This window comes from Dreissena polymorpha, chromosome 15 (assembly GCF_020536995.1).
Source record: "Dreissena polymorpha isolate Duluth1 chromosome 15, UMN_Dpol_1.0, whole genome shotgun sequence".
Lineage (NCBI taxonomy): Eukaryota > Metazoa > Mollusca > Bivalvia > Myida > Dreissenidae > Dreissena > Dreissena polymorpha.
The window spans coordinates 48,320,408-48,324,867 of record NC_068369.1 but is presented as its reverse complement, the minus strand read 5'-3'; the positions used below and the strand labels follow the sequence as shown (position 1 = coordinate 48,324,867).

General features: G+C 37.8%; 1 long non-coding RNA gene across 1 annotated transcript; it reads right to left on the bottom strand.

Moving 5' to 3' along the window:
- Window positions 1–821: 821 nt before the first annotated feature.
- On the bottom strand, window positions 822–2,786 carry LOC127861161 (uncharacterized). Its single transcript, XR_008040101.1, has 2 exons — window positions 2,137–2,786; window positions 822–1,544 (listed from the first exon to the last, which is right to left on the bottom strand). It is a non-coding gene; the product is annotated as an uncharacterized LOC127861161 (long non-coding RNA).
- Window positions 2,787–4,460: the final 1,674 nt, after the last annotated feature.

Below are 4,460 nucleotides of genomic sequence, written 5' to 3'. Positions count from 1 at the left end.
AATTTCACAAAACCAGGTTTTCAATTAGAAAAAAAAACCTGATAAAGGGAGACAACTCAAACTGAACTGATTGTTTATAATTAACCCCCTTTGTTTCAAAATAAATCTATTTTTAGTCGTGGCGACCTTGACCTTGGAGATATTGACGTAATTTTTTCATGCAACACACTGTCCAATGATGATGAACAAATATGCGAAATGATTTTAAAATCTCACAATGAATGACATAGTTATGGCCCGGACAAGCTCATTTATGGCCATTTTTGACCTTTGAACTCAAAGTGTGACCTTGACCATGGAGATATTGACGTAATTCTTTCACGCGACACACTTTCTAATGATGGTGAACAAATGTGCCAAATGATTTTAAAATCTCACATTGAACGACAAAGTTATGGCCCGGACAAGCTTATTCCTTCGGAAAACCTGGTTAACAACATGACCAGTCATGAACACATTACTGTTCTTGAAAAGCTTCCTGGATAAATAATAAATAAACAGCTGAAAAAAGGTGATAAAAAGCATCTTATAACCATGCCTTTAGAGTAGGTAATATTCAAATGCATCAATCTTTCAGTTTAATGTATTAAGCCAACATATTATTTGAACTATGATGGCAGTGAATTTTTTGTTTTCTTCATTATATTAATAGTTTATGAACTTTTTCACAAACTTACAGCTTATGATAACAAGTTTCATGAACTTGGATTAATGAACTTGAGTTCATGAATCATTTCTTGAACTAGACATTCCAAGGTTTATGAACTGTGCATGATGTTAAATCTTCTGCATGGATAGCTTGGGAAGCAAACTCATTCATCTATTGTTATAAATTGATACAAAAACGTCAATACAATTGATCATTGATATATATATATAACATAATATAATGTGGATGTAATATCTCTGAAAGCTAGTTTTGATTATTTAAAGAGGCATTCATTTTATAACAGTATGAGCGTAAAGTACTATGTTTTTGGCATAAGTTCAAGTGTAGATAAACCAAATAGCAATGGTGACATTTCATACTTAAGTTATGCCCAAGTCTCACTATTGCCAGTAGAGCCCCGGCTTCCATCCCCGTTTGCTCACGCCGGTCAACCGGAAAAAAACGGGATGATTCATAATTTATTTTTAATGCCGTCACACTTTTTCCTGGTGCCACCTCGGTTGAAGCCGGTCAACATTTTGGCAGAGTCCTGGTCAACCCCAGACTAGCAACAGTTCATCCCGGTGAAGCCCCGGCAGAGCCCCGGTTGTTGCAGATAATGCCCAGGTGGAGCCCTGGTGAAAGCCGGCAGAGCACCGGTAAACCCTACTTTCACTGTCACTCACCAGGGCTATACCGGCATCAGACCCCGGCAGAGCTACGGCAACATCCCGGCTTAACCCCAGTGTTCGCCAGAGCCCCGGTGAATGCCGATGGGATCCCAGCAGAGCGTCGGTTTACCGATGTACCATCCCGGTACGGTCCTGGTGCAGTCCCGTTTGTTCCCCGTGCCGCGCCAGTTGTTGCCGGTCCTTCTTGGTGCTCCCGGTTCATCCTGGAAGTAATCAACATTTTAATACTTTCCGGGTGGAGCCCCGGTTGTTTCCAGTCGTCTATTCATGCAGGTAGAGCTCCAGTTCATCCTGGTAGATCCCAGATCACACACAGGGGCTCCACAGGCATCATAGTGAGACAGGGCCTTTAAGTTTCCATCATAAAATCATTTCACTCACATTTGAAGTAAGTGCATTTCATATGAAAGATAAAATTACTTTACGCTTATTGATTCAAATAAAAAAACACAAAAATTCAGACTTCAATGCTTTCCTCTATAATTTGTCTTTTCCTGAGGATTTCTCATTTTTTCATAACCCAAAATCTTTCTTGTGCATCAAGGCACATCTAAGGCTGCCAGCAATATTTCTCCTCTGGAATTTTATCTCACCCATCATCAGAAAACATAAAATAGGAACTACTGCACCAGCTGGAAATTTATTTACTTAATTTTTTTTACATAATTTTTGTTGGTGCCTGAAAGCATCGTATGATTAAAGACGAGTCTTGCTTTGGGAAAATGGGGCCTAATGCTTAAAGCCATCAGCGCAGGCTGATCTGGGACAACACTTTCTGCTTTTATGGAATTTTACCTAAAAGGGTGTCTTTTCTGTACAAAAAGTCGTCCCAAATTGACATGTGCTGACTGAACAGGCTCATCTGCGATGACACTTTATGCACTTTGCACATGCTCATCTGCGATGACACTTTACGCACTTTGCACAGGCTCATCTGCGACGACACTTTATGCACTTTGCACAGGCTCATCTGCGACGACACTTTACGCACTTGCATGAAGCCACATTTTCCAGGGTGAGGTTTGAATTTAAGAATAAAGCAACAGATTAGTACAGTCACCAGTCAAGATGGGAAGAGATGCCATGGGGCCACACTGGTACAGATTGTTACAGTCACCAGTCAAGATGGGAAGAGATACCATGGGGCCACACTGGTACAGATTGTTACAGTCACCAGTCAAGATGGGAAGAGATGCCATGGGGCCACACTGGTACAGATTGTTACAGTCACCAGTCAAGATGGGAAGAGATGCCATGGGGCCACACTGGTTGTGGTCATGGCTTTGCTTTTTGACTTTCATCTTAAAAAAGAATCAATTTATAATTAATTAGCCGTAGCCTGTGTTTTTGTTTTTGATCCAATCAGTATTCCTGGTTGATCCGTATCAAGGTGTCAAAATCTGATACTGGTTTGCCACTTTTATGAAGAAATAAATTTTCAAAACCTTTTCTTTCCGATTTAGCAGCTAATTATTTCAAGCAGTGCTCATGCATTCAGCTCATAATCTCTAAATCTCAGCTTTAAAATGTCTTTCAATGCCCTGTTTTTCTTTGGGTTTGTTTTCTGTGCCCCAACTGTTTATGTGAATTATTGAATTCGTTTTTCGCCCATGCATTGTGTTGGGCCTTTTCAGGCTGTTATGTGACAATGATCCGTGTAAGTTTGAACAATCCTCGCACCGCGACTTACGCCACAAGTAAACTTGATATACCCGCGATAATTGGTCTATTATCAGTCACTGGCTTTGGTAATTGTTTTAAATTGCGATCCGGCGACGGATGCCATTGTCCCGTAATTGAAAAAAGACAATCATATCTAGTACATTTTAAAATGTTAATTGAAAAAAATTCAATTACCTTACCCACTCTTACAGAGCAAATGCGTTACCTATTTGTCAACAGTTTTGTATTTTTTTCAAACTGTGACCTGTCAAAATAACACTTGCAGAAGACTACATTAGACTTGCCACCTAAAAATACATAACACTAATATTACAACTTAATGAATATATTTATAATTTCCAATTTTTGAATTTTGAAATACGAACTGAAATCGTATAAAAGAGCTACTCAAGTAAAGTAAAATCTTAATATTTGTTCAAATAAAAATGCAATCTGATGCAAAATAATAAACTAAGACGGATACCTGCTACATGTTCTATGACAATACAATGTTCAATTTGCATAAATATCTGTACAAAATGAAGCAAATGAAAAATATATAATAAATAACACGTACAAAAAAATCAAACAGCATGAACATTAAGAACACTCATTCCTCATTCACATAAATATGTGAATATAACACATAAGTTAAAACAATGAGACAAATGTAGAATTAAACAAACGTTTAAATTAAATTTTTGCCAAACTCCATAATAATAATGTCACAAATGCAAGCAGATTTCTTTAACCAGAGGCTTTTCAATTAATATAATTATAACACCATTTCCAAATGATTTTTTAACATTATACATAACACATTATTTTGTATTATTTATGAGAATTCCTATGCAAGATTATGCTATCATTTTACAACAATAATCACCGGCTATAGTTGCCAGTCTAACAGTCCAAATAATAAAGACACTCATAACAATTATTGACGCATCATAACAAGAATGTGACACGGGCCTAAACAACAAAGACACCTACGACACTTCAGACGGAATGTGATAATGATTCAACACTTTCATGGTTGGTGGTGGGGGTGTTTAACCCTTTGCATGCTGGGAAATTCTTCGTCTGCTAAAATGTCGTCTGCTGAATTTATAGAATTAGCATTTTCTTCAATTGTTTTCAAAGAATACTTCAAGAATAGCAAACAGTTTGGATCCTGATGAGACGGCACGTTCTGTGGCGTCTCATCTGGATCCAAAGTGTTTGCAAAGGCCTTCAAAATTTGGTTCCAGCACTGAAAGAGATAAAGTACCTCTTGTTCACGCCCTTTTTAAATATCTGAACCCGGAGGAAGCTAAAACTTCGTACTACAGACTAAAGTTCATCCTGAGGAAGCTAAAACTTCTTACTACAGACTAAAGTTCATCCTGAGGAAGCTAAAACTTCTTACTACAGACTAAAGTTCATCCTGAGGAAGCTAAAACTTCTTACTACAGACT